General features: G+C 41.4%; 1 long non-coding RNA gene across 1 annotated transcript in view; it reads right to left on the bottom strand.

The window, feature by feature from the left end:
* Window positions 1-25,057, bottom strand: part of LOC129652832 (uncharacterized) — a 60,377-nt gene extending 35,320 nt beyond the window's left edge. The window contains exons 1-2 of the long non-coding RNA XR_008714802.1: window positions 24,488-25,057; window positions 22,825-22,987 (exon numbers count right to left, since the gene is read on the bottom strand). This is a non-coding gene — a long non-coding RNA (uncharacterized LOC129652832). The remainder of the gene's footprint in view (window positions 1-22,824; window positions 22,988-24,487) is intronic.
* Between the last annotated feature and the right edge of the window lie 1,310 nt (window positions 25,058-26,367).

The following is a 26,367-nucleotide window of genomic DNA, read 5'->3' as shown; positions in this document are numbered from 1 at the left end:
GAGTTTCAGCTTCAGCATCATTCCTTCCAAAGAAATCCCAGGACTGATCTCCTTTAGAATGGACTGGTTGGATCTCCTTGCAGTCCAAGGGAATCTCAAGAGTCTTCTCCAACACCACAGTTCAAAAGCATCAATTCTTCAGTGCTCAGCTTTCTTCACAGTCCAACTCTCACATCCATACATGACCACAGGAAAAACCATAGCCTTGACTAGACGGACCTTTGTTGACAAAGTAATGTCTCTGCTTTTCAATATGCTATCTAGGTTGGTCATAACTTTCCTTCCAAGGAGTAAGCGTCCTTTAATTTCATGGCTGCAGTCACCATCTGCAGTGATTTTTCAGCCCAGAAAAATAAAGTCTGACACTGTTTCCACTGTTTCCCCATCTATTTCCCATGAAGTAATGGGACCGGATGCCATGATCTTCGTTTTCTGAATGTTGAGCTTTAGGCCAACTTTTTCACTCTCCTCTTTCATTTTCATCAAAAGGCTCTTTAGTTCTTCTTCACTTTCTGCCATAAGGGTGGTGTCATCCGCATATCTGAGGTTATTGAGAATTCTCCTGGCAATCTTGATTCTAGCTCGTGCTTCTTCCAGCCCAGCGTTTCTCATGATGTACTCTGCATATAAGTTAAATAAGCAGGGTGACAGTATACAGCCTCTGCTTACCCCTCTCCAAAAGTCAGGAACGTTAAGCGTCTCCATCCTAATCTGTTAAGGCTCCACAGATAACCTACCTTTGTGGCTTTTTCAAAAGATCATGACTTGCTTCTGCCACTGATTCACAACAGCGTGTTCAGAACCAAGCATATAGGACTGTACCCTGACTGGCTGTATCTGGTCTATCCAGCACCTAGATGGTCAGCATGTTAGATGTGGGCTTTGGATTCTGAAAGTCAGGGCTCCGTTGTGTACTTCTGTGTCCTTTAATACAATAACTTAAACATGCTTGGTATTATAATTTTTTATATGATATTATTAGTAATATCTATGCTATAGTTTGGTTGGGAAAACTAAGTGAGGAAATTAATAAAGAGGGTCTGACAGTACCATATACATGTTACATGTTCAAAGTGTCAGCTGAGTCGATTAAATCGGAATGACCAGTGCGCTGGTGCCCACAGAGGTGGCTGCTTTTTTTTTTTTTTAATCATATACTGAAAAGAGTTTTCATTTCTCAGAAATTCTAGTTCAGAAAAATGTGAGCAGTTTTGTTCTGCCTTCAGTGCCCTGAAAGTTCCCAGATGGAAAGATAACATGAGCCATAAACCCCCAAATCCACAAAGTTCTACCAGCTACCAACTAAAATACAGAATTTTCCCAATTCTTCCTCATTTGGTGTGCCAGGCAGCTAATGAGAAGGTGCTGGTAAAAACAGTGGTTTCCCCTAAAACAAACTCATTGACCTTTTGCCCTTTCTAAGGTGTTTCCCTCTTCAGCATCTGAAGAACTGTAATGTTTCATTTTTTTTCCCACTGAATAACCAGTGACCACAAAAGCAAGTTGTTGACTGATATACTGGGGAAGAGCTGAGCGTAAGTGAACCTTCCCTGGGAACTACTATTTACATCACCAACTTACCTGGGACACTTCTGATACACTGAAAGACAAACCTACCCCTACTGGGGAAATTGGTGCTTCTCAAGCATTAAGATACCAAGTATAAGCACATAGTTGCATTAATACTGGCAAGTAGTCATAATAGAAAATTTGAAATAGAACACTATTTGAACATTAGTAGGGAAAGATGAATTGAATTTGGTTTTCAAACATGACCTTACAATTTCTAACATGGAGACCCCAGAGGGTGGGCAGTAAAATATGTTTGAAAATGTGACCGTGGATAAATAGTCTAAAACTCAAACTTTGAGCACCAGCATGAGAGCAAAAAGCCCTCACATTTAGTTAAAAAAGAAAAAAATGAAAGTCTTTCTCTGAAGAATTAATCATTGCCTCTTAGGTGACCGTAGGATTTTCACTATTGAGAAAGACAGGAAAATATTAGCAAACAATGGAGTATTGGGATGAAAAAAGAAAAGGATCTTTTAGAAACTTAAACATATTATTTACCACACCTTATTAATGACTGAATTGCATCTTGAATTATTGAATTAATATCTTCCAGTTCAGTTCAGTGGCTTAGTCGTGTCCGACTCTTTGTGACCCTGTGAATCGCAGCACGCCAGGCCTCCCTGTCCATCACCAACTCCCAGAGTTCACTCAAACTCACGTCCATCGAGTCGGTGGTGCCATCCAGCCATCTCATCCTCTGTCGTCCCCTTCTCCTCCTGCCCCCAATCCCTCCCAGCATCTGAGTCTTTTCCAATGAGTCAACTCTTCGCATGAGGTGGCCAAAGTACTGGAGTTTCAGCTTTAGCATCATTCCTTCCAAAGAAATCCCAGGGCTGATCTCCTTCAGAATGCACTCTCATATTTCAAATTCCAGGGATTAATTATTATTCATCTCTTACTTGTTCTATCAGCTGCATTTAACACAAACAGAGTCTATATTTTAAAAATATCGTCTTTCTTCACTTTGTTCAAAGAGGTATCCCTTTTTGGTTAGTTATATTCACAAAGCCCACTCTTGTTCCCTGCTTCTTTGCCGGACCAACCTTCTGCGCCTTCCTCTCCACTTCTCGATACTGAGGTTCTTTTCTTGTTGCACAGGTGTTCTCACCATGTCCCATCTGTGTGCTGGGGTCCTCCAACTTTCTATCTCCAGCCCTCATCTCTCTCCTAAAAGCCAGACCCCTGTGTCCAGCTGTGTTCAACATTTCCTAAGGGGCTTCGCGAATATAACTAACCAAAGTAAACTCTGGCTCTTTACCCCCTATTCCACCCTAGCCCTCTTCTCGAGTCTCCCCCGGTCACTTGGTGCTATTACTGGTCACCTGTTGCTTAGCCCCCAAGCCTGAAGGCTTCCTCGACTCCTCTTCCTCTCCTACTCTACATCAAGGCCTTCGAGTGTATCCTGGCCACTCTTTGTCCAGATTTTATTATAAATCTGGATGCTTCCTATGACCTCCCCATCGTCTGGTCCTAGACCAAGCACACGGAGTGATTTCCTATATCGCTGAGAATAAAAGCCAAACTCTGGGGTGGTCTACGAGGTCCCCATTATCCAGTAACAGTAACTCTTTAACCCTGCCATCGCTCTCGTCACCACCCATGACTTCATCATCTCCCAACACAGAGCCCAGACCTCCTGTTGCTTTCTGTCCAGATGCACATCCCTGAGGCAGTCCCATGACTTGTATCTTGACTTCTTTAAGGTCTCTGTTCAACCACAACATCCCTCTAAAGACTCTGCTTGACACCTTACTCTCTAACATCATCCTCTACTTCTCTTTCTCTCCTGGCTCATAAATCACTCCCAGGAATGACATCATTTATCACCTATTGCTGACTGTCCACCCCATCACTACTCTAGAAGATAAGCCCCAGGGGCACAGGGCTGTATCTCTTTTGTTCTCTGCTCTCCTTCCACTATCTAGAACAATTTCCCAAACATCATGAGAACCAATAAGTTGTATTTAAATAAAATTAAATTTTAATTGAACATATGTAAGTTATTTTTAGTAAGCTACAAGAGGCTCATATTATAGGTGTAGTCAATGAATTCCCTTGGTTTTACAAAGTTCCCAGTTGAATCCCTGTGGGGCGGCTGGCGATAGCATCCACGGCTCTGCCATCCATTTCTATCTGTACATGCAAGATGTCATTTATACACAGATGCAAGTGTTACTTGCATCAACAGCAACTAAACCTGGACACTAACTAGTTCCTTGTGAATGAGAAAAATAATAAACTATTCTCAATAAATCTGAAAGCACATAGAGTCAAGAAGCCTAAGACACCACACATATACAAAGAAACCACACAAAGAAAAAGCAAATGATTAGTAGTCACACATGTGGTAATCAAACTGATCATAAAACCATGGGAGGAGAAGATCAAGGCCAAATCATTTGATTCACCTCCAACACTATCAACCTACACAGTTTCCACAGAAAACCTTCTGGGCCATTTATTATTGTCTGTCCTCTAGAGTTTTTAGAACAGAGTATGAAGTCTATGCACAGAAACGTTCTTTAAATAGGTCCACAAAGAAACATCTTGGGGGACTCACTGAATAATGATATAATGAACTCAGGCTTTCACACACACCTTAATGGAGTATGGGTATCCTAATGTACTTATTCATGAATCTCAAGTTAAGCCTTCTTGGAGATTCCAGGAACTAAAAGACTTTCACCATTAGTCATTTTGACAAGGGCTCTATGCCATTTACTTCTGGCCAAGGATCAGGAGAGTCACGAGGGAAACCAGACGCTCAGCTTTCATGACAAAATACTGGGGATTTCTCAAGGACAGTCCCCTTCTCTTGAGCAGCCTCAAATGCATCCAAAAACCAGGTGTTTGCACACAGATATGCATACGTACACACACACAGACACACACACAGACACACACACACACACACACGCTACCTCTGATATATCATAAGAGATTACAGGAGAGATATGGAGCATTTATATACTCCTTTTAGCTTTTTTCTTTTTTAACTATTTTATCATTTTCATGTTTTGGAAAGGATAACTAAACTAATATATCTGAGAATTAGGGTATTTGTACATTCGGGGAAGATTCAATCATGGAAAAGCAGGTTGTTAAGCAACATCAAGCATTTCTATCTCTTGTGTAATCTTTCATTCACAGTCCACATGCTGAATGAGTGCGGAGTCAGAATGACCTCCTCTTCAGCATGGGTCTCAGGAGCGGCCAGTATCAAAGAGCAGCAGCCCACTCTTAAGCTGAACATAATTATCATGAAATAAGTATTGAAGATGACGCTTGATGTGGTTGCAGAACACGCCTTCTCATCCCAAGGAGAAAGTAGGAAATGACAAGAACGGAGTTAGATAGGAAAGTAACAGGTAAATGCTAGACAGGACTGAACAAATGACATAGTCTAAAATAGTCTCTCATAGCAACAACAACAAAAAAGACTAAAAATAATTTTATCTCACTTTGTTCTGATCTGGGGACTCTAAATGGCCCAAAATAAGATTTGTAACTTTTTACTTACTCATCAAATACTGTATATGTATACAATCAAATATATGTGTGTGTGTGTGTATGTATAGAATCAATAGGCACAAAATATATTCATTTACTTATTAAACAAATATGTACTGAGCACTTACTCTGTGACAAACACTGCTCAGACACCAGGGAAATAACAGTGGACAAAAAGACAAAATTAACCTGCTCTTGTGGGAATTACATTCTAGTATAAGGAGACAGATAATAAAAAAGTAACAGTAAATATGTAGAATGTTAGATGGTTATAATTGCTATGGATAAGAATCAATCAGGGAAGAAGGATAAGGTATGCTGTGATACAAATCCAGTAGTCAAGGAAGACTTTACTGAGAAGCGAAGACTAAAGTGAAATCTGAAAGAATTAATGGAGCAAGTTATCCAGATACAGAAGGAATATTCTTCTCAGTGGGAGTGACAATTGGTGCAAAGGGAATGTGCCTGGCATGGTCAAGCAAGGTGTGTGGGTGGAGCGAAGCACCAACAAGGAGATGGAGTTAGATTAGAGAAGATCAGACTCCTGAGAGTCTGGTAGTGGCTTTGACTCTGTTCTGAGCAAAATGGAAAGTCAACGGAGGATTCTGAGCAGAGGAGTGAATAATCAACTTTTTAAAAACAGATCACTCTGGCTGCTATTTTAAGAACAGACTAAAGGTGAGAGATGGAATGGAAGATAAAAAGGAAGACTAGACAAGAGGTTATTGCTATGATCTTAGCAAAGGATAATGATGTCTCATACCAGGGTAGTGGCAGTGTTAAGAAGGAAGCAGATTCTGAATATTTTGAAGACAAAGCCAACAGGATGTACCACAGACGAGATGTGAGAGGCATTGAGATTGACTCTAAAGACTATTGCCTGAGCACCTGGAAAAATGAAGTTTCTACAATACATGTCCATGTGTGAGGATCAGAAAAAAATTGGCAAGAGCAAGTTAAGCATGATGGGAAATATAGACATCCTAATTTTGAGAGAACAATTCAGCATTCAAGTTGAGATACTTCAGTCTCAAGTTTAAAGGAGAGATCCAGGGAGTTATATAAATTCAGGGGCTTTTCAGCATGTGGATAGTATTAAAATCACAAGAATGAATGAGATTTCACAGGAAATACAGTGAGAACAGAAGAGAGGTTTGAGGACTGAGCCTTGGGCCACCTGAAAATTGAGAAGTCAGGCGATGAAGAGGAATAACAATGGAAAATAAAAAGAAATGGCCAGTGAAATAAAAGGAAAATCTGGCTTATCCGGGAAGGCAAGTGAAAAATATGTCAAGAAGAAGTAATAATCAGCGGTGTCTGATTTTACTCATACTCTGGGTAAGAGGTGGGCTGGGCGCAGATCTTGATTTTAATGACACCAGATCTTAGTGATGTAGATAAGAGCAGTCTCTGTGAAATACTGAAAGTACAAGCTTGATGCAGGATGAAATGGGAAGCTGAAGATAATGAGCACAGTTGCCTCTTCCATGTACATTTACTACTTAAAAAGAGGGAGAATGGGGCAGAAGTTGATCAAGTAGGTTGACTGAGAAATTTTATGTTTTTCTTAAATAGGAAAGGGACAGTGAGGACTTGATCCCATCTTCGTGCTGATGGAAAAGATTATGCTAGCCAGGGAGAAACTCCAAAGAGAGGAGAATGGCTGGAGCAGTATCTTTCTGGAAGGGGAGGAGCCAACCCTGGACTTCTCCTGGGTAATAGGAGAGAAAACAGAATTGTGGGCACAGAGGCCAGAAGTCAGGTAGAAATTCTCCTCGAATCACCTCTGTTTTCTCAGTAAAAGGAGAAACAAGATCATCACCAGATAGTAAAGATTCAAAGAATAAAGCTAACAATACAATTCCAGTGGGAAAACAGAAACACCGTCCCGAGAGATGGACTGAGACACACTGGTCCCCTGCCATCTCTTCACAGACAGCTGCACAAGGGTTCAGGACAGGACAAGACGTGCTGATACACACAGAGTCTTAACCCGGCACACACTGTGCAGGGTGAGGAGAGCCACGCGCTCAGAGAAGTGCTTAAAGGAAGTGAAACTCAGTACAGTCAAGTCAGATCTGGCTGTTACTTCTGCGTCTACTTCTGTCCAGACTCGGCCAGCACCACTGATCGGTTTCAGTTTTACAAGCCAAGAAGTACTTTATGTACTTTAACTTGGTTGCTTTCTGGCAGGGGAGGAGGGGACGTGAGGAACGGAGAGGTAGGTATTTTGTTTGTCTTAAATTGGGAGAAATCCCAATTTACTAGGTTTTTGTGCTTCTGTTGCAAAGTCATCAATGCCCCTTTCCACAAAATAGCTTCCATTTCAAAATTGGCCTAAAGTTGCCTGCTTTTATATAGGCTGGAATTCTCTCATATTTCAGTGTAATTGAAGTCTCAATACATTATTTTTTGAATTAGAGTGAAACAAGTAGTGTATGAAAACAATACAAAGACTTGCTCTGAATGAAATGAGTCAAGATTCAGTGAAAACTATGTATAGCTTTTCATTCCATGTTAAATATAGTTAACTACAGAGGTTATATCTGAGACTCTGTTCTCAGTGGCCAATGCTTATTCATTCCCTCAACAACCGCTTTGTAAGTACCTACTATGTACCAGGCACATAGTATACAGCAGTAAAAAAAAAAAATCAAGATCCTTGCCTTCATGAATCATATTATATTCAAAAGGGAGATATATAGATAATCGACTATTAATAAATAAGAAGACATTATTATGCAAGAAGGTCATAAGTACAATGAAAAAAAAAAAATACAGCAGAGCCAATAGATCAGGTAACCAGTTTGCAACATAAATGGTGCAGTCAAAGCAAGTCTTGCTGAAAGTTAACATCAGGACATATTTGAAGGAGATGAGCTGTGAGTCAGGCCAGGGCCCTGGGGAAAAGAGAAATACAGAGGGGAACAGCAAGTACAAAGACCTGGTGGGGAGGGGTTGCAGGAATGTTTACAGAAGTATGAGGGGTCAGCATGAGGGTGGTGGGTGACGAGAGGAACAGTAGAGACGGAACTGGCTATGTAAATTGTGGGGCTCAGCGTAACCTGAAAATGTGGGGTCCCTTGCTCAAAATTATTAAAAATGTCAAGGTAGCTCCGGCAGATCCTTCAGCCATCCTCCAGGACCTAGAAGCCAGCTTTGGCAGGAGATGAGGTCAGATCAAACAGATACGAAAGTGAGGGGACACATTTGAAGGGCTTTCTAGGCCCCCTGTTAGAACTCTGACTTATTCTCTGAGCAAAATGACACATCACTGAAAGGTTTTAACCAATCTAACTTGCAGCATCTTTGCTGAAATAAGTCTAAGGGGCCCAAAGAAGAAATGAGAGATTAGACAAGAGACTGTTGCAATAACCCAGGTGAGAGATGACAGTGGCTTGGTACAAAGATAGTATTTGCAGAGGTAGAGACAAGTTTTAGACTCTGCATACATCTTGAAGATGAAACACAGACTAGAGATGGATTTTGTGTAGGGAGGAAGAAAAATTTCAAGAAGAATGACCCCCAAGGTTTTTGGCCTGAGGAACAGAAAAATGGGAGGTGCCCTGAGCTTAGAGAAGGAAGTCTAGACAGACGTGGAGGTGGTGGAGGGGGATGACGAGAAGTTCAGTCCTCACCCAGACGTCTGAGATGCCTCTTAGACATTCAGGCAGTAAAGATAGGGAGTTGGCAGTAGGATTCATTAGTGTGGTGTCTAGGAGGGTGATCCGGCTGGAGATACAAATGTGAAAATAATCAGAAAAGCCATTATTCTGCAATGCAACTAAAAGTAAAGTTCTCAAGGGATCTAGGTTCTCAAAAGTTCTCAACTAATCAAAATTCTTCCTGTGTCACATGGCTTTGGGCTAATGACACCTGTGTTGTATTATTTACTTTTTACTCCATTTCCCTTTGATTAAAGCCTCTTTTTCCCCTTTGAGTTGACAGCTTAAACTGAATACCATGGAATTTAAAATGTGACTAAGAAGAAATTGGGGAAAATTGTTTCTAAATATCACAGTTTTCTGTACCACCAGCAGACTTTCATTTTGGAACAGATTGTTTATTTTTTAATCTCCAGAATGATCCTTCTGTTACATAAATGTAAAGAAATATTCATCTATTACATCTGTGCTGCCATCTACATGCTGCTATCTACATTAAGCTAAATGTAGATAATAAATTTTCTGGAATATGTGTTAGTCATTTAGTTGTGTCCAGCTTTTTGCAACCCCATGGACTGTAGCTGGCCAGGCTCCTCTATCCATGGAATTCTCCAGGCAAGAATACTGGAGTGGGTTGCCATTCCCTTCTCCAAGGGATCTTCCTGACCCAGGGATCTAACCTGGGTCTCCTGCAATGCAGGCAGTTTCTTTACCATTTGAGCTTTCCAGGAAGCCAGATAATTTTCTGGAATAAATAAAATAAATATTTGGGAAACTTAACCAGTAGATTGAGCAGAGGTTATATGTTATTTATGTTTGTCACTGGAAAAAAAGAACTGCCAGTGATGGAAAAGACCAGCAGTGGACCATGTCTGGACTTTTGCTTGTAGCTGGTAAGGGTTTTTCTGTTAGTTTTAGGAGTTGCTTGTGGGACAGAAGGGACCTTTGCAAAGACCCTATGAATCATTAGTCAATCAATACTGTGGGGGGAGAGGGGCCTGGAAGGAAGCAAGAAATTGGAAAGAGGGGTATTTTTCCCTAAATCTATTCAGAACCAAATCCACAACTCCAGCATCTCCCCAGGAAGACAGGGAACAGCAGTTTTAAGAGAATCTGGAGACAGCTCGGTTAGCAGGACCCCTGTCACCTCTGGAGAGCTCGGGTGTATAATATCAGGAAAGACTGGCAGGTGGGCAGGACAGGGCAGGGTAGGGGCATGTGGTGACCATATGTGAGGCAGCCCTTCCAGGAGTTCAGAAATAATTTGAAAATGTCTTACAGAAGCAGAGTGATATTCAGTAATTACAGCAGAAGGCAGTCAGGGTCTCTGTGGTCAAGCTCACTGTTTATCCACACCATCTTTACACCCAGCTTGGTAAAAGATGCATACAGATACATATCTTAACTCCAACCAGGAGCTGAGGTACTGGCTTCTTTGAAATGAGTTTTCCCCTAATACAGTCTGCTAGCCACAGCAAAGTCAGGTAGAACCATGGTATTTCTCTAAGCTGAGTGAGGTACATCCACATTCTTTCCAGTCTCTCCCTGACTTCCTTTTCCCTCTCAGTGGGAGAGATGAGTGGGAAGTGGAATCTTGAGTTAGGAGTTTGGGATTAACATGTATACACTACTATATACAGAAAAATAGATAACTAATAAGGACCTACTGTATAGCACAGGGAACTCTATTCAATATTCTGTAATAACCTTTTTGTAGGAAAAGAATCGGAGAAAGAATAGATATTTGTATATGCACAACTGAATCACTTTGCTGTATACTTGAAATTAACACTGTATTATAAATCAACTGTACTCCATTATAAAATAAAAATCAAATTAAATTTTTAAAAGCTTAATCCAGATTCCCACTGCTCTTTATAATTAGAACTGCACTGATCCTTACTGTGCAGTAAGTAAGTCTTCCTCAGTGGCTCAGATGGTAAAGAATCTTCCTGTCAATGCAGGAGACTAGGTTTGATCCCTGGTTTGGGAAGATCCCCCGGGGAAGGGCATGGCAACCCACTCCAGAATTCTTGCCTGCAGAATTCCATGCACAGAGGAGCCTGGTGGGGTTGCCAAGAGTCAGACACGACTGAGTGACTAACCCTTTCAGTTTCCCTTCACTGTGTAGTGATACTATATCCTCATTCTGTTCTTATGCTTCAACGAGATGAGATAAGCCTAGAGATGTTACTATTGAATAGCTCAGTATAATATGGGTTATAATAATGTTTGTAGTGCTTATAAATTCAATATGAAATAGAACATTTCCCCCCTGCAGTTTACATTCCGTTTATTTTCAGGTTTGAAAATGGCTTCTATTTCGGGGTGCACGAACAGGTAATCCCAGGGATGGGGGAGCCTAGTGGGCTGCCGTCTATGGGGTCACACAGTTGGACATGACTGAAGCAACTTAGCAGTAGCAGCAGAAGAACAGGTAGAAGATGGTGAATGGATCCTAACACGCACATAAAAGGAGGAAATATGTTTCCTTTTCATGTCTTAAAAAATATAATTATGTCTTGCAGTTTCAAACTGGATATAATGTAACTAGTTGTTTTATTTGACAATGAACCTCTAAAAATATATATAAAAAAAAAATGTTTAGCTTTGTAACCTGAAAAGACCAAAAAAAAATTTAGGATTATGCCATGTATGTTAAGTAATTTTTTCATTCTGAAAAGTCACATAAAACAGAGTTTCTCAAACCTGGGGCTGGAAGCTGCTTTACGGAGGGAGGCCGTCCTAACGCGCTGGACCATGTGGACCACCACCCCTGGCCTCTGACCAACCATGATAGGCCTTTAGCCCCCAGCCCAGAGCCATGACAATGAAAAGTGTGTCTTGAGGTTGCTAAAGGTCCCCTGGGTGGCAAAATCACCCCTGGCTGAGAACCACTGACACAGAATCTACTACTTTACAACTACAATAAAGATAGAAATTCATTTTTACAATATATTTTTTAATTCTTTCATTCTGAGCAACTGTTTTGAAATCATCAAGCAAGAGAACACAGCCAAACTTTGCCAAAAGGATAAAGACATCATCTCTTCCCAAACTATCAAAGGACACCCTGCACCCTGTCATCTGATGAAGCACACCAATGATCCGTTATCTCTGTGTCATAGTCCTGCTCCTCACAGATGCCACAGTTGACTAATCTACTTCCTTCTTCAGAAATGCGACAGCCTAGAAACAGCAAGTGTCAGGCGATTTTTGTCCACTCAGTAGGATTTATGTCTCACTAAGCTGGGCAACAGGCAGGAAGACCACAGAGTTGCGTTGCAAAAGCCTGTTGGTTTTTCATCTGCTTACTGATAAGGGCTTGACTTTGAGCACACTTTGTCAGGGACATCTTCCAAAACAATTAGTTTTCACGTCTGGCATTAAAGAAGCTTTACGATAACGGCTTAGATTTCCACTGCACAGGGGAAAGACAGTGGTAAGACACTTTGAAATGACTGGATGATAAATAAACCCAGGCAATTTTTTTTTCATATTTGTCTATTACCTTCTTGTTTGCCCTTTGATGAAAAGCTAAAGTTGTCCAGAGCTCTTGTGTACACCGTTTCTAATGAGGAACATAATGAGAATATCTGCAGCAAAGCCTATTTTCGAGACTAGGCTAACGAGCCACTTATTTCAAGCAGTATTTGATTCAAGATCGTTACCAACAATGTCACTGAATTTGATTAGTTCTTAATGTATTATGTTGATGCTTGATTGTGGTTGAACTTTGATCCTGTTTTGCTGACGTTATATACTGTGTATCAAAGGCCTCAAGAAGGAGAAAGAAACACTGATTAGTTTGATGTTTGAAAAAAATTCTGAGACACGGTTTCATTCAACAGATATTTTTAAACTTCCTCTACTTATTATACTTTTTTCTAGACCTCCCACACTTTAAAAGGAGTTTTCCAGACAAGGATATCCAGGTGGTGCCATGTCTAAATATACCAATGAAAAGAGGTAATATCTTTGTTAAAATTTATTCCCATCCTTTTAGAGAGGAACCAACAAGAAAAGAGGGAACAGGTTCTTCATCTCATCCTTGGCAGGGCAGATGAGAAAATAGAAAAACAGAGGGAAGTGGAAACTTTCTGGTGTTAATAAAACTGATCCAGATAATGACATGGACACATTTCTCTGCATTTTGCAAAGTAAACTTCATTCTTTTGAAAGTTTCCAGTTTTTTAATTTGAATTTCTTGGTGTAGGTAAAAAGATTTTTGAGAATTGTTTTTCCCTCTTTAATTAAAAAAAAAATAATATTCAATAGCAACTATCTGAAGAAGGGGAGAAAACAAAGGAAAAAAAACAAGAGAAGCCACAAAGCCCCAGCTGCGCTTAGTTCCTGTTCACTCAGGCTGGTTCGTGACGTAGGTGTGCTGTATTTTGAATTCACATATTAGAAACATTCATTCAGAGAGGAAACTGGCTTTGGCATAATCAACAGAAGAAAATAGCATTCATAGAACTGTTATTCAAAAAGAAGCACAGAGCTGTACTTCTTGTTCTAATGAACCTTACTTGGTTTAGCTATAACAGGGAGGAAAAAGACTTGTACTTTATGGTGGGTAACTTCTGACCCTGATGCTGGGAAAGATTGAAAGCAGGAGAAGAAGGGGACGACAGAGGATGAGATGGTTGGATGGCATCACCGGCTCAATGGACATGAGTTTGAGCAAACTCTGGGAGATGGTGGAGGACAGGAAGCCTGGCGTGCTGCAGTCCATGGGGTCGCTAAGAGTCAGACACGACTTAAGCGACTGAACAACAACCACTTCTGACATGAAAATTTGAACAGAAGTTTCATAAATAATTATTGGAATATGAGAAAGAATCAGACCTTGCAGTTTGGGTAGCTGAGAGTTTGGGGTCTCAACTGCTCAAAACAGGGGAGCTAGAAGAGAAAGGCATGCCTTGCTTTGGGGACTTTGCAGGGCCCAGAATTAAGTTATCTTGTTTCCTCCAACCACAGTTCTGGGCTGCAGTTTAAAAGCAACTCTGTTTGTAGCATCAGTGCCACAGTTGAGGTCCCCAGGCTACAAGTCCTGTCCTCAGGCCGGCCCCTCACTAGGCCCTGTCCTGTTTCCGTGTAGGGTCTGTAAGACCCTCCCTGGACTGAAGCTGCTTTGAAGTGACGCCTCATCTCTCCACACTGGATCTAATTTAGTGCCATGAAGAATAATTCACTTATTAAAGACATTCATGCCAATCTTTCACACTAGAAGCCTGCATCTCAGAACTCTGGTTTCCAGCTGCCATGGTTTCGTGGCTTTAGGCTGCTCTATGCCATATACCACTGTTCTGTTCATAATATTTAGATAGTACCATAGTAACACATAAAATACGACCTCCAGAGGTCTGCATTCCTCCCACTCTGTGTCAAGTATTAGAGAAATTCCTGAGGAAGGGAGCCATACTACAGAGCATCTGAACTGCTCCCTTTATGGTAGCGATTGCAGAAACCTAGAGCAGAAACACGTCCTAGGATTCTATATTCAGTTCTAGAAATGTCCCCATGTACTTGCAGTTTTCTGGTTTTATTTAGAAGGCATCAAGAAATTCTCTCATTTAATTCTATAAAGAGCTACTCAAATCTCACCACTTTATAGTTAATCTTCTTTCTCTTTCCACAGTAGGAAAAACAGATTATCATCTTTTATTATCTAAGCATTTTGTATAAAAGTATTAGTGGAGGTAGGCTTCCCTGGTGGCTCAGTGGTGAAGGAACCACCTGCCAATACAGGAGACGCATGAGACACAGGTTCGATCCCTGGGTCAGGAAGATCTCCTGGAGTAGAAAATGGCAACACACTCCAGTATTCTTGCCGGGAAAATTTCATGGACAGAGGAGCCTGGCAGGCCCCTGCCAGGGGGTAGTAAAGGGGTCACAAAGAGTCGGACACAACTGAGTGCCTGAACACACACGTATTAGTGGAGACGACAGAGATGCAAATATCTAAGACCTGGTTCTCTTTCCATATGCTTCTTGAAATTTGGAAGTAAATTTCTCATTTTGGCTTGCTTTTCGCCCAGAAAACAAAGATTTACTTTGCATTAAAATAGGTTTTCTACAGTGTCAGCACAGAGATTTTCTTTTCTTTTCAGCAGCTTAAAATGAGAAACATTTCTTTTCTCAGAGTTTCTCCAGAAGTAGCTCAGCTGGTGGTTCTGGCCCAGGGTCTCTCATGAGATTTTTTTGTGGTCAAGCTGTTTGCCGGGGCAGCACTCGTTGGTTTTCATATTCTTGGCTTTGTTATACAATGTTCAACAGATTCTCTCTCTCCTCTCTTTTTAAGTTTAAATTCTCTGTACCCTTTGTCATTAAGGTATCATCGACATCCCTCTGACTGGAGTATTTTGCCTTTACCTGATTTCCTCGGAAAGCAAAACCACTGGTGGAAATAATTCCTGTATTGTCTTGATCAGGAAAGAGCTCCGAGTGAGGTCCGGTTGTCAGGCTAGGGCCCAGGGCCACTCAAAGCCCCCAGGCTGCTCACAGTTGGGCAGACCCAGCTATGATGGAACACGACACTCAGTTCTGGTATTTTCTAGGAGAGGGGGCACAAAAGTGCACACAAATCACTCGGGCCTCTTGTTACGATGCAGATTCGAATTCCTTGGTTCTGGGATGAGCCCTAGCTCCTGCATCCAGCACAGAGATTTTAAGTAAATACCATTAACTACCTCCCCTGTCACCCCCGTCACTGTGAGCACTCCCCTCTTCTCCGCCTCTTCTCCATCAACCTTGTGGGGCAGGTCACTATTTCCTATCTGCATTTTGTTCCAAATATCTTCCTCAATATTATTCACTATTTGCAAAGGCACTGCTTATATCCAGATTATGTTTCCTCTCACAGGGTTAGCAAAGTAGCCTATTACTTCTCTTAGTTTCAAATGTTTCCTGTAGTATTTTACAGAACACACAGTATTTTACGTATTCATCACATCTGACCCTGAAAACAACTCATGTGGTAGGCCAGGCAAACATTATCCAACTTGGAAATAAGGAAACAGGCTCAGGAAGAGTGAACTACTTTCTCAAGGTCATGAAGCTACCAAGTTGCCGAGCTGAAACTTCAGGTCTAAGTCCCAGTTCCCCAAACTGAATCTGCCTTCTTAAAGCCAGATAACTGTGCATGAACTACATGCCAAGTCACTTCAGTGGTGTCTGACTCTTTGTGACTCCATGGACTGTAACCCGCCAGGCTCCTCTGTCCATCGGATTCTCCAGGCAAGAGTACTAGAATGGGTTGCCATACCCTTCTCTAGGAGATCTTCCTGATCCAGGGATCGATTTCACATTTCTTATATCTCCTACATTGGCAGGTGGGTTCCTTACCACAACTGAATCTGCCTTCTTAAGGCTAAATAACAGTATCACCACAACAAAACCCACTAACGCTTTCACATCTTGAAGACATATGGCAATTGAGAACTGGAAATGGGGTACAGATTATTAAATTGAACAGCCCTAACTCTATACCTGGTAGCTCCAGGAACTCACGGACTCTAGAATGTGTCCAACATTACAGAACTAACTATAGATTCAAATCTACAGTTACTATAGTCATCTGTAGTTATCTATACAACTGACAGTAGGCTCGAATCTACTGACCTCTGCTGCTGCACTTTTCCATCTCACTCCCTTAAAGACCCCTGGTGCGGTGAGCTTTCCATGACATGTGCGGATAACCCATCCAAAGTTAGTTTCTGCCAGTCTCAGAGACGTGCCTCTGCCGTGGATGGGTTTTGTCTCCCGCTCTGCAACAGCATTTGTATCACCTCTGGATGGAACCCCCACCGCTACAGAACCTGCAGCCATGCCCCTGCATTCTTTCCAAATCCAAGCCTTAATCAGGTTCTCACGCCCACCCACAAGTCCTCTCTGATGTCCCAGGCCCTCAGGAAACCTTTCCTCGCTAGTCCTCAGACATCTGCAGCTTCTGCTAGGCAGTCTCATACTTGGCACCTTCTCGAGGACCCATCCTGGGTCCTATATGTCCTCACGGTGCCATCCCAGTCATGTCACCCTTTCCCCCAACATTCAGGGTTCTCCTCACCAAGGACTATTGATACATGAAAGGCTACTTCTCCCTGGAACATCCTTCCACATATTAAACCATCTTGAAAATTCCCGTTTAGCCTTTCCTTGTCAGTTAAGACACTGCTTCTCTTGTGAAGTCCCTGCTGATATTTCCAGATGATGCAGGAGAGACCTCTTCAGGGTTCTCAGCACATTCTGGACGATGCCTCCTTGGATCAACTGTGGGATCACAGTGCCAGTGTCTGCATGTCTGTTTCCCACCAAAGACTCCTCATCACGGACACAGTCATCTGCTTCTCCTCTGCACTGAGTACATGGCCTAGCACAACCAGAGCTTAAGATGTGATAAATGAATAAAAAAATGAGATGCATGTGCCCATAAAAATGAAGACATTCTGTGTTCTATTAAGCCTAAGAAGTAAAAGTGCTTTGTCGCTCAGTCGTGTCTGACTCTTTGTGATCCCCATGGACTGTAGCCCTCCAGCCTCCTCTGTCAGTGGGGATTCTCCAGACAAGAATACTGGAGTGGGTTGCCATGCCCTCCTCCAGGGGATCTTCCCAATCCAGGGATCGAACCCAGGTCTCCGGCATTGCAGGTGGAGCCTTTACCATCTGACCCACCAGGGAAGCCCTAAGAAGTAAATGCAATTAGAAGTTTAGAGAGGAAATACTCATCGGGAAGCAGGTCTTGGGTGTCACAGGCCCGGGCCTAATTCCTCCAGCAACTACAAAGCCAGGCTAAAGAAAGACCAAGAAGCATCCTGTTGTGATACTACTGTTCTTTCGGGAGTCAGAGCTCCTTCTTACAGGCAAGCTCTCACCTCCAAAGACGTTCTTCTAGAGTTACAGCCACTACCCTCGCATTACAACTGTACCGAACTACTATTCTCTAGCTCCCTAGGCGTTCTGAAATCTACATTATTAAACTTTTTGTTCTAAGAAGACCCTCTACCCACTCCCCAGTGGACAACCTTGTAGTCGACCTTTCCATAGATAGCAGTTAGCTTATTTTTTGTGACTACTGTTCTGCTTCCATATAGAGTTAACTTCTTTTGTTTCCAAAACCCCACAGGCATAATTCTATTCAAGGACTCTGTGTCTACCTGTCTGTTAGAACATGAACTACACAAAAGCATGGTATTCACCTATTTCATGTTTAGTTTTCAAAGCTCATCAATGGTTAGCCCTTTTCAAGTATACACTAATCCACTTATAGGATGGGGGAGGGGAGAAAAGCGGGAGGAAAGTAGAAAGACACCTTTGTGGCCAGCGTTCTGGATGCAAACTAGCTTCTGTTGACTTAAAAATTTGGAAGTACAGCAGACTCAAACTGATCTTCCTTCTGCTGGTGAGCAGTTGTGGAAACGGGAGGTGTTCCTGCAGCAGCAAATTGTTCCCTGGGTGTCAAGAGTCAGTGCCGAGCTTGTAGCTATGGGAGTCTGCTTTCCAGCACCCCTAGAGTTGGAAGTCAGCCACAGCGGCAGCAGCGATAGCTACTTAATTACCAGCGATTAACACCTGCATTTGGAGAAGGAAACGGCAACCCACTCCAGTATTCTCCATCCTGGAGAATCTCATGGACTGAGGAGCCTGGCAGGCTACAATCTATGGAGTTGCAAAGAGTCAGACACGACTGAGTGACTAACACACACACACACACACACACACACACACACACAATACCTGCATTAGGGCTCGGGGAATTGTTCTACAACCTACAGCTCTAGTAAAGGCCTCAGACGTAGCAGCCTCCCAGTGGGGTCATTCTGGGCTCAGTCCTGGGGGCCCAGCCCAGACTCCTCTCCCATCACTTCTAATATATGTGTAAGCACATAATTTCCTGAATTAAAACCCTTCTCACTTAAAATACTTACAGTGATAGTTTCTGTTTCTTGGAGTTCATCCTATCAGATCCAGTAAGAGGGAATAAGAGGAGGGGGGTGTGGGGGTAAGGCAGAGGGAAAGCAGAGGGAGAGGGGTGTTCCTGCCTGGAAAAGCTCAGGGCTGTCAAAAGAATTTACCATTTGTTCTAGGCAACACCTGATGAGAGTCCTCTGACCTCCGTTTCTTACGAGTATTCACTAAAGATTGTTTCCAACTGTGAATCATTCCTCTGTCTCTTTCAGAGGTATTTGTACTTCCTACAACTCAGAATTGCCCTTTCTCAAGGACTCACAAGCCGTTCCTTTCACAGGTAACCTTGAGGACGGACGGGCCTGCCTCCCAGGCTCTGTTGAGGATAAAGTGCTAACTTCCAGGCCTGCTACTAGCGGACACAGCAGTGGAGCCTTCTGCACTGACCGACCCCTTACAGTTTCACTTCCCTGACTCTACTGGAGACCCAGTCACCCCCCACTCCTCCGTTCTGCCTTTAACAGGCCCCACATCTCTGTGAAAATCTGAATGGAGTTCAGCGTTTTTTCGCACAGTCAGTATTTACTGAATTAAATCTGTTTTCATCACTTTCACTAATGTCCAGCTGTGTTTGACAAGAGAAAGTCTTAACTGTTTTTTTTCTTCTACTCGTTACATCTGCTTTTTATCCAATGAATTACGAACATAATTTATTTTTTCTATAAAAATGTTATATTGGTTTACTTTATAAAGATTAGGAAAGGCCACAATGATTTGCTAATGGTGGCTATAAAAGCACATTTTCTCTATATATTTTAACAAGGGAGATGTTTTCCAGAATTCCAGATGAATTCCAGAGATTCTCTCCAGAATAGTTTTTTCCTGTGATTTTTTATCTGAAATCTGACAGACAGGGTAAATACCTCAAGTACCAATAAATATTAGAAATTTCTAGCGTACTTAGAATTTCAGGTTAAATACTAATGATCAATGACCCTTCAAATTTCACCTGCACAACTTTGATTTAGTATAGGAACTATAAATTATGAAATCAGTCAGTTCAGTTCAGTCGCTCAGTCGTGTCTGACTCTTTGCGACCCCATGAATCGCAGCATGCCAGGCCTCCCTGTCCATCACCAACTCCCGGAGTTCACTCAAACTCACATCCATCAAGTCAGTGATGCCATCCAGCCATCTCTCCTCTGTCGTCCCCTTCTCCTCCTGCCCCCAATCCCTCCCAGCATCAGAGTCTTTTCCAATGAGTCAACTCTTCGCATGAGGTGGCCAAAGTACTGGAGTTTCAGCTTCAGCATCAGTCCTTCCAAAGAAATCCCAGGGCTGATCTCCTTCAGAATGGACTGGTTGGATCTCCTTGCAGTCCAAGGGACTCTCAAGAGTCTTCTCCAACAGCACAGTTCAAAACCATCAGTTCTTCAGTGCTCAGCTTTCTTCACAGTCCAACTCTCACATCCATATATGCCCAATGGAAAAACCATAGCCTTGACTAGACGGACCTTTGTTGGCAAAGTAATTATGAAATAAACTCATACTAATAGAGTCATTTTTGCCAACTGGCAGCAAAAAGAAATCCCCATTGGTGATTTAAAAAGGAAACTTTCCAGATTAGAGACAGAGGTCCACTCTTCCTCTGACCCTGAATTCTTTGAAATTTCTAATACACATTTATAAGACACAACTAATTGTGATCCTCATTTCATGTAACTGTTAGGTTTTGCATTTGCAGGAAATGAGTAAGTATTCAAACATGCAGAGTCCCATTATTTTCAGTTCTCTTGAGAGGATGAAGACAATTGTTTAAGAGGGAGCTGTAGATTCTTAGCATTTTAAGTTATACTCACTAAATGTTTCTGACATGGAAGACAAACACTGCTGACAGGTACAGTTCTGGTTAGGTTTTTAGAATGTTTGAGAAATTCCCCCGTTGACTAAGAATCTATTCACTGTAGTCCCAGAGAGTTAGTCTCTGGACATCCCCTTTGAACTTTTTTTTTCTTTCATAGGGGTTCATGCAAGGAACCATGATTCATTGAATATTCTTTCCTAAAAAGAAAGCACCTCTATGGACAACTTGAAAATTTCCAGTAGTAATAACCTTATTATAATTTTCTCATAATTCCTAGTCATTTATAATGAGGAACCCATGAAAAATGTGAACAACTTGTGAGCTATGGCCTGAGAATCAGCAGGTCTCAATTAATCCCCACCTCATTAACTCCCAATGAAGTCTGAAAAATCTTTCCATTTCCAAAAGAAAATGACTTTTTCCCACATCTAACCTCATAAGAATACCAAAAAGATGAAAAATGAGAAATAAAAGAAAGAGAACCTGTACCAAACTATGTGAAATCTTTAAGAGAGATTAATATTTTTGGCCTCAATATTGGGATTATAATGGCAATTACTAGGAATAACAATATTATAAAAATTTTATCATCTTCATTATAGAGGAAGGTAACTTCTTGAAACTATTAATATAAATATTATGTCCAACTGTGCAACTTTTTCTTGACATAAATATTCTTGCATTGCTATGCAATACCAAGTTAATGTTTTTTTTTAAAAAAAAAATAATAACCAGGCAGTAGTTAAAGCAGTAAAAACATTTCAATTAGAGCATTGTAAGAGGAGAAGAGATCTCAGGATAGATCTGGACTCAATTCTGAATACAGCATGGGAGACTTGGGAATTTATAGCCAAGGAGCAGAGTGGGGATCAGTGGATGGAAAATTACTAGTAGGAAATATCAGGGGTAAGGGAGTATTCTGGCTGCAGTGACATAATAGGAGTCTCCCTGAAGACAGGCCAGATGATCAGACATCACCTGGGGGTGCTGGGGTGTGGGAACCAATCAGATACTCACAGGGATTGGATAAAGATGATGGGGGAGCCCCGCTAAACTGACTTAGCAGGAGTCTTGCTAAAATTGGATTTTTTTAAGAAAGTGCATAGATGAGCCTAAAAGAAGGTGAAGAAGCACTGAAGTTTGGTCAAGCAGAGAATCTCTGTCATTAGAATCTCCGTTGCTTAGGAAATTTTCTGTATCAAGAAATTTAGCTAAAATGACAGATGGCATGTCCCATCTTTTTCTAAGACTTTTTAAGACTTAAGACTTTTTAAGAATATGTCACTAAGAATACTAACTCTATTTCACCCTATCACTTCTTTGTTATACATTAATAGCAGCTGGAGAAAACATGCATATATGAAAACTACATGACTGTCAAAAGCAGGAAAGCACAGAGGTGGGATGAGCCTTCCTGGATATAATTCTAATCAAAAACATTACTTTATGTTTCCATCAAAATCCCAACCTGAGATGGCAGCCCCGGCAACACTGTGAACATAACAGAGGCAGATGGCAGAGCAAGGAAGGACCTGTATCTGAGGACTGCTTGAAGAGCTCAGAGTTCCTGGGTTATTGAGTAAGTCCATTAGAGGAACCTTGAACCACCCTCCAGTAATACTGCAAGGTGGCTCCTGGTAGATAGAGCAGTTTATGGTTGCCAGGACCCATTTAACAATGATCATTAATGTCACTCTGGAGCTGACTATAGCTCAGATCCTGAACCCCTTATTGCCAAATTCAGACTTAAATTGAAGAAAGTAGGGAAAACCACTAGGCCATTTACATATGACCTAAATCAAATCCCTTATGAATATACAGTGGAAGTGACAAATTCAAGGAATTAGATCTGACAGACAGAGTGCCTGAAGAACTATGGACAGAGGTTTGTAACATTGTACAGGAAGCCGTAATCAAAGCCATCCCTGCAAATAGGCAAAATGGTTGTCTGAGGAGGCCTTACAAACAGCTGAGAAAAGAAGAGAAGCAAAGGCAAAGGAAAAAAGGAAAGATGTACCCATCTGAATACAGAGTTCCAGAAAACAGCAAGGAGAGAGAAGAAAGCCTTCATAAATGAACAAGGCAAAGAAATAGAGGAAAACAATAGAATGGGAAAGATTAGAGATCTCTTCAAGAAAATTAGAGACACCAAGGGAACATTTCATGCAAAGATGGGCATAATAAAGGACAGAAATGGTATGGACTTAACAGAAGCAGAAGATATTAAGAGATGGCAAGAATACACAGAAGAACTATACAAAAAAAGATCTTAATAACCCAGATAACCACGATGGTGTGATCACTCACCTAGAGCCAGACATCTTGGAGTGCGAAATCAAGTGGGCCTTAAGAAGCATCACTATGAACAAAGCTAGTGGAAGTGATGGAATTCCAGCTTCAAATGTTTCTCTCACAATCCAAAACCAGAGGAATTTAGCTCTCTCTAGCTGTTGTGGTTGTCTCATTACTTCTGAAAAGTTGCAGGAAAATGAGAGATGGGTTAGCACTCACAACTTTTCAGATTTTAACTTTTCAGATTTCACGTGTTGAAATGATTCACAAATTATTAGAAAAGATCATGACCAAGCTGGAAATAAAACTAAAAGGTCCCACAGTCTATTTTATTTTTTAAAATTTATTTATTTGTTTTTGCCAGTGCTGGGTCTTCATTGCTGCGTGAGCTTTTCTTTAGTTACAGCAAGCAGGGGCTTCTCATTGGGGTGGTTTCTCTTGTTGTGGACAACAGGCTCTAGGGCACACAGGCTTCAGTAGTCACGGCATGTAGGCTCAGAAGTTGTGGCTCCCGGGCTCTAGGGCACAAGCTTAATAGTTGTGGTGCATGAACTTAGTTCCACCATGGCATGTGAGAGCTTCTCGGATCAGGGATGGAACCCAAGTCTCCTACACTGGCAGGCAGATTCTTTACTACTGAGCCACCTGGGAAGTCCTCGTTTTATTTTATTCATTTATTTTTTTTAGTGTTTTTTTTATTAAATTTATTTATTTTAATTGGAGGCTGATTATTTTACAATATTGTATTGGTTTTGCCATACATCAACATGCATCCACCACGGGTGTACACGTGTTCCCATCCTGAACCCGCCTCCCACCTCCCTCCCCGTACCATCCCTCTGGGTCATGCCAGTGCACCAGCCCCGAGCATCCTGTATCCTGCATCGAACCTGGACTGGTGTTTCACTTCACATATGATATTATACATGTTTCAATGCCTTTCTCCCAAATCATCCCACCCTCGCCCTCTCCCACAGAGTCCAGAAGACTGTTCTATACATCTGAGTCTCTTTTGCTGTCTCACATACAGGGTTATCATTACCATCTTTCTAAATTCCATATATATGCATTAGTATACTGTATTTGTGTTTTTCTTTCTGGCTTACTTCACTCTGTATATGGCTCCAGTTTCATCCACCTCATTAGAACTGATTCAAATGTGTTCTTTTTAATGGCTGAGTAATACTCCATTGTGTATATGTACCACAGCTTTCTTATCCATTCGTCTGCTGATGGACATCTAGGTTGCTTCCATGTCCTGGCTATTATAAACAGTGCTGCAATGAACATTGGGGTATATTTTATTCTATTTTAATACAGCAATTTGTAAGAGTATTTCATTAAAACATGAAAAATCTGGGATATATTTGGATATAAACATAAATATGAACCATAAATCAGAGCTATTTAAGTAAATCAGTAATGAATGTGGAAAAAATATCAAAGAATTGATATAGGCATAAAATCAGAAATGAAGTAATATAGAATCAGGCAATTAATAACTCTAATTTTACTTTTTCTTCAAAATATACTTTATTTCTTGGAGCAGTTTTAGGTTCACAGCAACACTGAGGGGAAGAAAAAGGGATTTCCCATTTACACCCTCCCTGTTCTCCATTATCAACATTCCCCACCAGATGGTTCATCTGCCACAAATGATGAATCTACATTGACATACCATAATCACCTGGACTCCATAGTTTATGTTTCACTCTTGGTGTTAAACCTTCTGTGGGTTTGGACAAATCTGTAATGACATATATCCACCATTATAGTATCATACAAAGGAGTTCACTGCCCTAGAAATCCTCTGTGTTCCAACTATTCACCCTTCACTCCCCACTAACCTCCAGCAACCACTGATCTTTACACTGTCTCCATAGTTCTGCTTTTTCCAAAATGTCATGTAGTTGTAATCATACCATATGTTAGCTTGGCTTCTTTCTGTTCAGATTGGCATCTTTCACTTAGTAATATGCATTAAAGTTTCCTCCATTTCTGTTCATGGCTTGATAGCTCATTTCTTTTTTTTTTTAAAACTGAAGTATAGTTGATTTACAATGTTGTGCCAATCTGCACTATACAGCAAAATGACTCCATTATACACACATACATACATTCTTTTTAATATTCTTTTCCATTATGGTTTATCCCAGGATATTGGAAATAGCTCCTTGTGCTATACAGTAGGACCTTGTTGTTGACAGCTCATTTCTTTTTGGTGCTGGATAATACCCCATGCCTAGATGAACCACAGTTCACATATACTTTATAAAACATTTTATCCTTAAGAGATACTAAGATATTTCAAATATATAGAAAAACTTGAATTACAACAAACAGCCATATATTTACCATCCCAACATACTCAATGGTAATTTTTTTTTTCCCACTTCTAGGAGAAAAAATTTAAAGAAAAAAATTTGGATACTAAATACGTACTTTCCTCTATCTCAGATAGAAATGTTACACTGCTGTGTGCTTTATCAGTTAGCTATTGCGATGAAAATCTTCTCCCAAACTCAGTGGCTTAAAACTGTAATCTTTGATTCTCATGGGTCCAAGGAAGAGTTGAGGATTCAGCTAACCTGAGCTGGGCTCTGGTGGCTGGCTGTGCGGAGCTCCCATGAGGCCATCCACACCTGTGAGAGTTAGCTTGGGGAGAGCTGAGGAAGTCTGCCTCTCCTCCCTGTGTCTGCCCCCAGGACGGGCAGCTCGCCTCAGAGTGCTCCTTTCCTAGCAACTCAGAGGCACAAGAAAGGGAGGAAAATGCCATGCCCCTTGCAGCCTAATCTTGAAACTGTCATACCATCACTTGAACCACATACTTTAGCCAAAGCTAGACACATGACCAAACTCAAGTCAAGAGAGGTTTGAAAGTGCAGTTCACACATAAGGAGAGGGAACAGGTCCAGTGGGCTATGGATATTGAGGGGTGAAAAGTTGGTGGTGGTTTAGTCACTAATTTGTGTCCGATCCTTGTGACTCCATGGACTATAGTCCGCCAGGCTTCTCTGTCCATGGGATTTCCCAGGCAAGAATACCAGAGTGGGTTGCCATTTCCTTCTCCAGGGGATCTTCCCAACCAGGGATCGAACCTGGGTCTTCTGCATTGCAGACAGATCCTTGACTGACTGAGCCACCAAGGAAGCCTGGGGGTGAAAAACGGGTCAGTTTTCATTCCAATCCCAAAGAAAGGCAATGCCAAAGAATGTTCAAACTACCACACAATTGCACTCATTTCACATGCTAGCAAAGTAATGCTCAAAATTCTCCAAGCTAGGCTTCAACAGTACATGAACCAAGAACTTCCAGATGTTTAAGGTGGATTTAGAAAAGGGAGAGGAACCAGAGATCAAATTGCCAACATCTGTCGGATCATAGAAAAAGCAAGAGAATTCCAGAAAAACACATCTGCTTCATTGACTATGCTAAAGCCTTTGACTGTGTGGATTACAACAAACTGTGGAAAATTCTTAAAGAGATGGAAATACCAGACCAGCTGACCTGCCTTCTGAGAAACCTGTATGCAGGTCAAGAAGCAACAGTTAGAACTGG

This window comes from Bubalus kerabau, chromosome 5 (genome assembly GCF_029407905.1).
Source record: "Bubalus kerabau isolate K-KA32 ecotype Philippines breed swamp buffalo chromosome 5, PCC_UOA_SB_1v2, whole genome shotgun sequence".
Classification (NCBI taxonomy): Eukaryota; Metazoa; Chordata; class Mammalia; order Artiodactyla; family Bovidae; genus Bubalus; species Bubalus kerabau.
The sequence above is the reverse complement of the archived record's forward strand: the minus strand, read 5'-3'. Positions and strand labels throughout refer to the sequence as shown.